This window comes from Antedon bifida, chromosome 2 (genome assembly GCF_963402885.1).
Source record: "Antedon bifida chromosome 2, ecAntBifi1.1, whole genome shotgun sequence".
Lineage (NCBI taxonomy): Eukaryota > Metazoa > Echinodermata > Crinoidea > Comatulida > Antedonidae > Antedon > Antedon bifida.
In genome coordinates, this window is record NC_136227.1 from 26,561,204 (window position 1) to 26,574,346 (window position 13,143).

Sequence of the window (13,143 nt, forward strand, 5' to 3'; positions counted from 1 at the left end):
TTCAATAACTCTCGCATTCCAATTTGGAATATGGTCATTCCCTATAGCGTGGTCAGTTATGGCTGACTTATGTAAAACCTGGGACGAAGAATTTCTATTTGCACGTGTTCTAACTACTTGGTTGTGTGTTGATACGTCTTTTTTATGTTCCCCAATTCTTGTATTCAGTGCCCTTCCGGTCTCTCCTATATATACTTTCTCACAGTTTAGACAGTTCACTTCGTATATAACTCCGCACATGTCTTCCGTTTTTATTCTATCTTTTGGGTGGACCAGTCCATTCTTTAATTTATTACTTGGAATGAAGAAAGTGTTCACTTTGTGCTTAGAAAAAGTGCGTCGAATCTTTTCAGAAATTCCGTGTATGTATGGGATACCTATGTGAGCTTTCATCTTCTCCATTTCCTTTCTTTGGCGTTCTTCTGGTTTGTTTTTTGACTTTTGTTCTTTTCTCTTGTTTACGACTCTGTCTACTGACCATTTTGGATAGTTACACATTTTCAATGCTTTTCTAATGTGTTCCAACTCATGTTTTTTTGGTGGCGCTGTTCAGCGTCACTTACAAAAAACCAGACCATTCCAACCCAGGCTTTAGTCTGAAGCAGCTGACAGATTGTCGGCGAAACGTCACGAAGGTAATTTATTCCTTATCGTTTCTTTGGTTCAACATAAAAGTAAAAATCCACAAAAATATTATTTGGAACCAGATGAATTTATTTAATGTAATCTTTGTAATGTAATACACAATAGGCACAATTCCCTGATAAACTACATAAATGCGATACAAATCTAAATATTACTTTAAAAAAACATAGACAAAATGCACAGTATTGCAAATCGTTACCAGTACTAGTCGTATATGCTATTGGTTGACTCGTATGCTGTTAAGATATTAAATTATGTTGTTATAAGCAACGGCATTAAAAATGAAACACTTCACCTCTCGATAAAACATAATTACCAATTTACCTGAAAGTAATTACTGGGCTTTTAAAATATTAAATTCGATTATCTAAACGACGTTAATAATTTCATAATGAATTGGCTTAGATAAAGATATCGCGAAGTTTATGTTTTTTCTTGTTATTTTTAATTTACAGTCGCGTCAGGCCGCTATTATACCTGCTTGGTTTATTTCTCTATTCATTTAGCCAGTATGGCTTGCTTTTTAAGAGTCTGATCGGCATAGTAGTAAAACGTTTGGATGAATATGTAGATTTAGAACGGCTATTCACCAACGAAATAAATTGAAATAAGTTAATAGTTTTTTTCAGATATGAATTACGCCAAAATAAAATGTTTTGTAATATTATTCAGAACGTTATTATTGGCAAATATAATGCGTTATATCTATTATTGTTTGTGATTTGTGGAGAAAATAAAACCCTAGTACATTTTCGTCCGGACAGAATCTTGTTCCGTCCGCAATTTCCTATTTCAGTTCCGGTCAAAAAAGTCAACGGTGAAACAGTCAACAGCAAAGTGTCTTAAGCTGAAACTTATATCGAGAATTAAATAAACTTTTCCGCCAACAACGTGTGACTAATATTAATTAGCCTAAAGCAACTTTAGGTACCTCTGCACCAGACAGACCTTTGCTTGTCACGGTAATCCCACACAATGAGAGGAAGTATAATGGTTTTGATAATTCACGGGTGAATAGCAAATCGGAAATCGGTACCGACCACTTTCAGTTACAGGTTAAACAAATATATGTACAGTTTATTCCAGTCAACGTATATTCACTTGTTATATTCATATTTTCTTAGTATGCTTATATAGTTATTTATTGAAAAATAAATATGAAAAGTGACGAATTGAAAAAGCAACATTTCCTTTTGTCCAGTACGGTTGTGCAATGACAGTAATAACAACAGTGACAACATAATGGAAATATCAAACGTGTAAAATTAAACGATACTGTATTGATTAAACTTTTATGAACTTTACAGTCATGATTTATTCCAAGCTTTCTCTAAAACAATTTTATTTTTATTTATTTGGATGGATCTATGAGTTGCTATAATGATACCTAATGATTCTAATTGTAACCCTGGGTTATTATTCTTTGATTGTTTTTTAGGGTGGGTTACTATTAGAAGGGGGTTACTATTAGAGTAGTGGGTTACTAGGCCCTATTATTAATCTTAAATTAGGCAACCCACCCCCAACTTTAACAGTGGATTTAAACAGGGACTACTGTACCGTAAATCTTCTAATAGTAACCCACACTCTAATAGTAACCCCCTTTTAATAGTAACCCACCTTATAAGTCAATCTATAACTATAACCCACTACTCTAATAGTAACCCATGGGGGTTACTATTAGAGTCACAAAAACCTATGATGCAGCCGTATTTGGAACATAAGGAGATACTGCATGTTGATCTCGGGAGTGGGGGAGGATTGAGTGTTTTTGAGTTTATAAAATAAAGTTGGAGTTCAACCAAATTTGTTTATTCGTACTGTTTTATTATTTTGCTATGAGTTTTTTGGTGTAATAGGGAGACATGTACATAATCAAATAAATACATCCTAGATATGAACAAATAACAAGAAACAATTAGGCCTAATATCAAGAAGTGATAAAATACACTCAAAATGCTTGGTAAATAACTGTAGGTCATTGGAAGTCATTGATTCTACTACAAATAGAAGTTTGCTATTGTTTGTGTGTACGTAACCAGGTGGCGGGGGCGACGGTTATTCGAGGAAAATATCATTTATTTATGCGTTTATTCCAAAAGTTGTCCTATAAGAGGCATTTATCGATATAAATACGGTATTTATGTACAGATTACACAAGCAAACCCCCGTCTCATTTAAACAATTTATTAATTTCTACTTTTTCTGTTCTGCTAACAATTTTTATTTAATATCACCATGCAATTCCCATCTTAAACTACTTTCCATTTTTTATGCTGGCCCCAAATTATGGCTAATTTATTTCTAATTTAAACTTAGATAAAACTTCAGCTTTAAGCGTGCGTTTAAATTGTCTCTTATCTCGATATATGGTGAGTAAATCCCACTCTGCTTATTATACAATATATATAATTAAATATAAAATATTATTTTTTTTTTGTGTACTGCCTTATTTATTTATTTACTTATTTACGCGCTGCTTTTATGTTTATTGTAGTTATTATTATTTTCTGCTTATTAGCTTAAAGATCTTCTGTATCCTCCATGTACTTGGTTAATTGTTGTAGTAGTATGTGGAAAATGAATTGAAATTGAATTGAAATATTTAGTTGATGGGAATTATTTATTTATTAAACTTGATCACTGCACATAACAAAACGGCAGTGAAAAGAAAGGGATGAACAGGTGACAAGCACCGAGTACCCACATCCCCCTTAAAATACACATAACATTAACAATAATATAATAAATGCACAAAAGTAAATATAAAAATAGCTAAAATATATGACTTTAAATATTTATAAGCCCACCTTATTAGTTTAGTATTTATATTATATTACAGTATATGATATACCTATTTAATAAATTGGGCCACTATATAATATTATTGATAATAAACTATAAAACTATACCATGGGGTTTGTTAGTCTTCCCTCTCCCTCATGATTTTATCTCTCTCGTAAACACTAATTATTAATGGACAGAAGACAGGAATATTAACATTGGCCTCAGGATACTGAGTGCATTCATGGTCAAGTTTGTACACTCGACGGGGGCACTAAGATGTGTGACTTTGTCATCCGTGTTATCAGGAAAAAGGCTCAGTCTCCATCATTGTCTTCTGAGCCAGCAGATATGATTGTTCTCTTAAAATACCTTCTTTTTTGTAATGATAATGATTTTATTTTGTATTTTTACTGCAGAATTTTGTATAGGCCTATCATAATTTTATTTCCACGTAGCCGTAAACTATAAACAGTTATTCGGAAATAGTATAGGCCTACAACTATCATTGTTTTGTTACTAGACAAAAAAAAAATATAACACTATTGCTTTGATGCAGATAATGATGTACGATAATCGATATAATTATATCGCAGAAGATACACGTTTCATCAATTACCCTTTTTTTCAAATTATCTGCTACTTGTTTAATTCTGAAATTATCAGTATAGGCCTAAGCAATGTTAGCAATAACGTAATTAACTGATTCGATATTGTAACATTTTAACTGAACTTGCAGTTGTGTTTAATATGTTTTGAATATTCCTACCAAACCTATCTCCATTCACGATTCATATTCATTGACTAATGATTTTTATACTTAGATTTTATTTTTAATTGTCTACTTTCTTAATTAGAAAACATGTTTAAAGATAACACATTTAAACAATGGAAATTATTTTGATATCCAGCCTCCAAACTGTTGGTTGTCCGACTTTGTACGATTCTTTTGTTAAATTAAACAAGGTGGACTTGATATCCAGTCGATCAATCTTCCCGTGGATGTGGTCAATTGTGGGTTCAATATACTGATATAATCTGCAATCGATAGTTACTACTTAAAATAGATACACTGTCTAGTCGTAATGATAACACCGACGAGTGCTTTGATCGCTTCTCGATCGTTTTCTTCGGCTGTGCGCATAGCCAAACAAATAAACACAGCTCAGTGACAGCCGATTATCCGTATGGTATTACGTCTGCAACGTTAGTATTGCGCGCGTCTGACGTTGACGGCAACCTGCCTGCCCTGTCTACACTATCAAACAAAACATGTGATGTGCCATGGGCATGATGATGTCATATCACTACCTAATTTGGGCATATCACTACCATATATTGGGCACATAACACTTTTTCTGTCACATAACTAGTTTGATAGTGTAGACAGAGCTTTATCAATACTACAGTAGCAGCTAACATAACAGTCTAAATAACCTCTCACTAGTAGTTATGATGTTATTATTCCAATCTTGAATACACTTAATTTAAAATAGACGAGTTTTATCTAAAAATACCAATATCGTAAAACATTCAGAAATACATTGTTGACGAATTGATGAAGAACTGTTTCTCGAAGGTCATGACGTACCATGCGTAACAGTTTTCGTGGATTCAACAAACTATGTTTATAATTGACAGATGGAAATTAAGAATATATTGATAACATCCACTAAAAATTGACAGATTAGATTTTAGTGCAATTATGGTGACCTATATCTTAGTCAAACTCTTGCAATATGCAATAAACGCATCAGGTAAAAAACAAGATATCTACGTATCAAATGTGTAGTTGGTTTCTCTAGTGTCCAGAGAGTGAGGTCTGCTCTGGCATACCAGCAATGTCATGGTTTCTCTGTGCGCCGCAATATCGAATAAACGTCGTCCGATTGAAATGCAAAATTGTGTACTGGTCCAATTCTCCAGGTCTTGAATGTTCTGTTTGTCTATATTCTTTTCTGCTATAGATATTCATTTCACGCATAATTTTTTTTACATATTTTGCCTTTCATAACTGTCATGCACGAATTTAGTATTACAATGTTAATACAGTGTAGGCTAATTATAATGTTTTGTCATTAATAACAATAAAGAATATGTACTACACGAGAGATGTGTTTCTTGGTAGTCCGCCTGAGTGCACAGAAGCTACGTACCGTACCGGTACACAGTATTTTACGTACTCATATTTCAGGGGAAAATGGAGAGAAAATGCATATAGGCCTAACCAAGCAAAAAACAAAAGACAAGAGTTCAAAATTAAAAAAAACTGGTTAATCAAAAAGCGAAATGACATTCACTACTAGTAGTATCTATTGACAATTTCGATATTGTATAACGAGAGGGAAGTCATGATTCGACGTTTCATCATTATTTTGATCTTTTCCTGATATTATCAAATAAAGATCGAAACGTCGAACCATGGCTTCCCTCTCGTTATGTATTGTCAGTTCTATACTTAGTTGAGATGTAATGTTAGATATATTGAATTTACTAGGAAATACATAATGAGTCTAGTTTTGTAGTGCAGTATAATCATTGTATAATGTTAATAGAAACGGTTTATCAAATTCCAATAAAAATGGCATAGAGTGAACTTGGAGAAGTTACCATAACTGCATTAAGATAAGCGTTGGCAGACTGTTATTGTGGATCTTTTTTAATCATTTTGTACGTCAAATAAACCTTTAAAATAACAGCATGACGTCAACTATCACCCGGTTAGTTTATAGAGGAAAGGGTGGGGTAGCAACTGATTGTTTCCATGTAAAGATTAAACATAATGTTTATACATACTCTCAACAATAACATTTAAATGAACACCGATCAGCATCAATTGTATCTATTACATTTTCTCTTCTTTAATATACTGTATCGTTTACACAATCACATTATTTACTAATACGTTTCCAATGGTTATCCGAATCTTCCACGAAACCTTCATTCATTCGTTCATCCATTCATTTGCGTTAATAAACGTTCTGCTCGAGGTTTTTCAATGAACACATATGCATCGTACAGACTGCGTATGTTATGTGCATAAGGCGGCAGACTCTTTCAAAGTATGTGGCTACTAGGCCTACTTGATTATAAAAAACAAGGCTATACATGGCTGCAGTCGCGTGCGCAAATTTGAGTTAGTGTTTGCCGACCGACCAACCGACCGACTAAAAGTAGCATGGCCTGTATACATTGCACAATGTGAGAATGGTGTTTTATTCTTAGTGCTTGGTGACTGATTTGACCAATCACAAGCGATGCATTATTGGAACTGTCGCTTGTCATTGGTATTCGCTTTCGTTACATCTACCTCATTGTGTTGCATCTTGAATGTTTGACCAATCACCATCCGATGAATCTTCCTAACTGTTGCATGTGATGCGTTGCACTTCCAATATGTAAAAACGTATAGGATAAACCAGAAATGACAAAAATCACACAAGTACAAATAATATTATGATTATCCTTCGAGTATCTTGCTCATTTCCTTTGACCATAGATGTATTATTATTTCACACAAGTGCTTGTAATTTTCAGTGTCTGTGTTTAGCGATGCGAAATTCCCAGGAAGACTACGAACGAAAAAGTATCCGAAAATTTCCTTACGGTATTTGTTTAACAAGTGTCATGGATCTGATAGGTTCATTGTCACTTTTTCCAATGAGTAACCATTTCAGAATAGAATGGCTCCTCGTATACCCTCACCTGATTGTGGCTGATTATCTTCTTTATATTAAAAATATCGACATATTATCGGATTTTCACTATCATGATATCCATCCATATTTTTAAGGCACGATCATTGATGACGTCTAGAGGTGTATTAATTTGTATATACGGCCAACAAATGGCAATGTAGTGATATTGAATGCACACTTGCGGCTACCGTTACAGTCACTCTATTACACAGCATGATTGCTAAACTTGGTAAAAGTTATTGTTGCAACGTCATTACCTTTTAACGATACGTCAAAATAGACTATTGAACAACTATGATGTAAACGACATAGCCGTTGATAACTGGTAAAAAACGCAATGTATTTACCTTCGCTTTTGAAAATGTACTATTTTAAATATTATTAAAATACCTGATCCATTGCAATCATTATGTAAATTCATGTAGTATGATCAAAGATCGTATACATAATTACATTGCTTTGGTATGATACTCAAGGTGACTAAAGGTCCCACTAAAATGTAAGGAAATCAGCAGCAATTATTAGGTTATTCTTCAAAATTAAAAGAAATTCTGAACTATTTCCTGTGCTACCCGCTTCATTTCCTGGCCAATTGTAGCGACAGTTTATTTCTAGACAGGTAAAACGATTCAAGTGGAACGAACGAATCACTGAGTTTTATTTATTATGATACATACTGTGAAGTCTGGTACTATATGGTTGGAGGCGGCTTGCCAAGGATTATTATCTCTCACTTCTGTAATTATTACATCGCAGAAGATTGGTGATATTTCTATTAAAAAGGAAAGTGTTTCCAGTTTATCACTGAACACCAACATTATCTGAGACAATATGGTATTAGAAATATAGTACAATCTTTAAGTACGCGCTGGTTGGGTTCTTGAATTATTACTGTTGTATTTTATTGAACTTGGCATTCCTGATGATGACACAGTTGTAATAAGATGCCGAGGGAGCGTACGTTGTGAGGCATTCACCTCTCTATCGCCATTTTATAAGGTAGGTTTACAAATACCAAGATACTTTTGTACAGTAAAACAAACAAGGTTTAATATCGTGGTATATAATTGTACTATTAATCTCATAATCTCCAGCATGACCTTGTATGTTATTATCTGGCTCAGATTTAAACATTTAAACAACACAGGTAGGCATACACGAAGAATGTGTGACCAGCTAGAAAACTATCAATGTATTGTAGATAAATTGCTAATTTCTATTTTGTAGAAATACAATGATGCAGTGATAAATATACTTTCATCAATTCGATTCGATTTGTTGAACACCACCTGCTTTTATACAGTTAATAAAATTTATTATCCAACTGTCTTTTGTAAAAACAAGCAAGCAATTTGTTAATAATATAATAATGCCATGACCTTTTCCTTGCATTCGTACAACGATTATTACTAATAAAAACCAACTATCCATTTCAATGCCGACACAATATTATCAGTTGAGTTTATATTTTAAGCTAATTTGATGTAGGATTAGATACAACATCCCTGTTTTTGTCACAGTTAGGGTTTTTTGTAAGTTAGGCTTAATAAATAAAGTTTATACTTGATAATATTTATACAGAATACTAATCAAGCGCCTGGTTTACATTGTTTCATTTAAAACAACACTGTCAATCATCCTCCGATTCACACCCCCACTCCGTCCATAACGTTTTTCAAACCATCAATGTCCGTTTTAATAGGCCTATACGTATACCGTTTCCATCGTGTTTTCCAAAGTGCAAATTATGAATACTATGATATTGTAGATGATACAAAGTTTAACAATCAATAGTAAAAGATTCAAATAAAACTTTCTATTCTTAATAGGGCAGTCAAGACAGCATCGGATAGAATTACCAAACCAAATTATAGTTAAATTAATGTAAAAAAAATAAAATAAAATCCTTTCATTTGTTATTTGACTATTCACGTTTTGAACGGTTTAATGTTTCAACCATATCGTTATTTATTGTATTTCTACCGTGCTGTTTTCAAGGTCACGGTGTTGCCAATTAAATGAATTTGCACGTTCAATACCAAGTTATTGTTACAGGAGGAGGAAGTAAACTTTTATTTGTATGCCTAAATTTAAACAAAAACATAAAATTAAAACTGCTACTGCATAATAATCTAGTTTATTGTTAGTCTCTGAAGTTAATCGTTTCATTGTGAAGTTAATTATTTAAAGACATGCAGGCAAACAATATATATAATATGCATTGCAATAACGATCTCCTGTGTTCAACTTCAATACTTTTTGGCTTTTTATTTTTTTGGATTACCTTCTTATCATTGGGGGATAAGTACATAAGTACATCAAATGTGTATGTTGAGCGATGTATTTAAAAAGTTATAAACATTTGATAGGCCTAATGTGGTAAAGAATGCTATCAGATAACTATACGTAATATATAACTTACATTTTACGTTTATGATACTTTATTAGACCTTATTCGCGCTATTTAAAAAACAACGGGCGTCATCCATCTTGTTTGCATCTTCTTTAAATCTGAAAATTCACCAGAATAGAAGTTCTTGTTTTCACATGTTTAATTTCACATATAACATTTAACTGAATATAATATTAAATATAACAAATCCATGCCCGGAGCTCTGCTACACAGTACTTATATACGATTTTCCCATAAATACATACATATTTCTGTATTAATTACTAAAGAGAATTTTTTTATTTTGTTGAAATTGACCAATGTACTATCCCCAACTAATTTACGAATACAAAAAATTAATTATTATTAAACAACACACATTAAACTTTCATCTAGTTAATCATTTATTTCGGTTTCGGTCAACACCAGTCAAAGTGACGTCACTCAACCTATTGAAGTGGTTTTTACTTCATTATATCGATATTGCGTGGCACAAAAATCTTTTTACGAACCATTATTACCATTTTCCGTCGAATAAAACACAATTACGAGTGCAACACAATTACGAATGCAACGTAGTACGAAATTAACCAATCGAATGAGATATAATAATTATAATGTTACCCGGTTACCAAAGAGGTAATCTAGGCCTAATTAAAAGGTAAATTACTGTTCTTGCGTCTTTCAGTATCATTAAATATATTAACTTGAAGAAGCTATGATACTTGGCTTAATATTCAAAATACGGTAACTATAAATGTCCAAAATTTACAAGATTTAAAAATGTTACTGATTAAATTGATAAAAAATGTGATAATAATAAAAATAATATGATGATTTTATGGTAATGACATGAAAGAGGGTGTTAATGTGAATAAAAGCGGTGTTTACTACACAAAAGAGAAAAAATATATCAATATAACACTCGTTCATTTAACTATATGCATTAGTAAAAATCGGAAAGTATTAACAAGCAATCGATATTTAAAACAAAATAGACCGATGAGCAGTAAATTATACTGTATCTGATGTATTCATATATTATGTGATATTTATTTAATATTGTGTCAACATAGCACACAGCATAATTAATTTTCAGAATGCTTGCTAAAATCGCAAATTAATACTTCAATCTGATAATGTGTTACATTTTGGACTCATCATTCTAAGTGTTTGTTTTTCATCACGTTAAGAAGCGACAAAGTATTCAATTTAGGCCTATATTCCATCAGTTTTACTTTACTGTTAATCTGTAATCAAATCATCATTCTTAATATTGCAAATTATAATGAATTCGATACAGTATTATAACTTTAATTATCAAAGAATTAACTTCTTGCGGATGAAGTTAAATAATAAATATTGCTTTCGAAAGCATGTAAAACAAAATGTGTAAAAAATGTTGACCCAAAATATAATAATTAATATTATTTCCTGTGCTGCTTAACCAGGTTTAAAAAAAAACATAAATATATTTCAACTATAGTACGAGGATTTCAAATGTTGTAGAAAAAATAACAATGTTTGATATCTCCTGCAGAGATCAGCATAATACATCACTTCCATGCTCATAAATAGTACGTAACTAATACTATAATTGTATTATTGGCGTGAATTTGTTTATTTGAGTATTATGTACAAACACGTTACACTATTTTCTAAGAACAGGTATTTGAAGACAACAATTAGTAAGAAAAGATGCTGACATTTAGTACTCCTTTATATTATTTTATTGCGAGGAGAGTCATGCTTATACTGTAATTGTAGAGACAGAACAAATAGTATGTTTGTATCCATGTAAAACTATACAAACTAATGAATTTTTATGAGTTTAATTGTGATTGAACAATAATAATAATAATAATAACATCTCCTTTCCCAACACATTTTGCACACTTAAATTTAGGCCTAGGCATTATAATGACGAGTGTGGTGATCCGCGAAAACACAACGTTGCAAATAAATTCAATGTGTTTTCGTTATTACGTTTACATAATTGCCTCCTATGCCCTAGATGTGTTGTACCCACCATTTCCATTTCTTTATTTTACCAATTAAACATATTGTAATACATTTTCAATTTCAATAAATGACATGATGAAATGAATGTTTTGCTTCTTTTTGTTTGGTGCTTTATAATTTCGTTTACATTGTATATTTCCTTATTATATGTGATTGTGTGAATTTATACTTGGATTATGGTATTATAAAGAAAAAAAGATCGAGTTTCCGACTTTTTTAACCTTTATAAGTCTGCAAGTTTACGCACTTGTACATGGAATTGACTATGGTTCAATGGTCTATTCAATCACACCCACTCATTATACCCGTAAATCAAGTTGCATGCTTTTATCATTTCTGACTTACGATATTATGCCCTACAGCTTATATAGCCTAGTTCTACGTATAGTAACGTTCAAATTAAAGGTCTTATTTCTATTAGAAAGTGAATATTATTATTATTATTAGGCCTATTATTATTATTATTATTGTACGCAATTTTAGTAATTAAGTTGAATAGCCTATCAACACAGTAACCACTTACCTTGTGTAACAAGTTATGAAACATGGACACCGACTTTCTCATTTTTGAACTAAATGCTATTCAATCATTATGCCCTGTGTCCAGCCTATAGTGCAAAATGAAGATGAAGTCGACCTGTGTATACAACGTTTGTTCCTATAGACTTTCCCCACTTCCTCGGTCAATTTAGAAATCAAATAAATGTGTATTTTTTTTATAGTATTTTCTTTCTTAAAAGTGTATACATATTATAATATGCCTTGTGTGATAATATGGTATACTAATATTCAACTCTTGTCATTTGGCCTAATTGCATTTTTGGGCATTTATCAGGGAAGAGTGTATTTCACTCTTCCCGCCTACGGTATGTCATAATATTGTAGTTGCTGTACCCATTAAAACGCCTCCGACCAATGAAATTTACCTTTCATGGTTTTATACCTTGTATTATTTGCTACCGATTGCCTCTTTTAAGAGTCACAATCCAGGATGTATGTTTTTAATTACACAAAGCCGATATCGTGGTGCTGTTGTTTAACAAAAACTAGAAGATCAGGGAAGAGTAAACCTGAGAAGATCAACATGCACAAATGTATAAAAAAGTGCGCAAATAAAAAAATATTGTAAACACTACAATCTGCAGCGAAGAGGAAGGTACTTATAATTTATATTATATTTTCTTTCACAACCAAAATATTGCTTTAAACATGTTAATTACTATATATAGATATAGTAATTAACAATGTTTAGTAACAACACTTTGTGAAAGTAGTGAAAGGAATTTTAATTAGAGTGGTGGTAGGTCTATGTATTTATTATGGTATCATCCTACATTGTGGTAAGTGGGTATATTAAAAAAGGAAAAGCCGTAAAGGAACAATTCAAAAGTATAAGAAACGTCCCACATCCTGTCATATGTTGTATGTACAAAGGTTTTCTGAATGATTATCAACAAAGGTAATCAAGATTCAATTCTCTTCTTTATTGCCTTCATAGGCTTAATGATTTGTAGCAAAACTATAAACTAATTTAGACCAATTAATTTCATCTTGTTATATTACATAATTGTTTTGATAAAACACATAACAACATGCACAGAA

General features: G+C 32.0%; 1 protein-coding gene across 2 annotated transcripts in view; it reads left to right on the forward strand.

Annotated features, from left to right (window-relative positions):
* The first annotated feature begins 7,810 nt into the window (after positions 1–7,810).
* The window catches only part of LOC144858832 (putative tyramine receptor 2), a 61,812-nt gene continuing 56,479 nt past the window's right edge, over positions 7,811–13,143 (forward strand). For both annotated transcript variants that reach the window (XR_013616666.1, XM_078714959.1), the window contains exon 1: positions 7,811–8,126. The gene's annotated coding sequence lies outside the window, so the exon portion shown is untranslated. The remainder of the gene's footprint in view (positions 8,127–13,143) is intronic.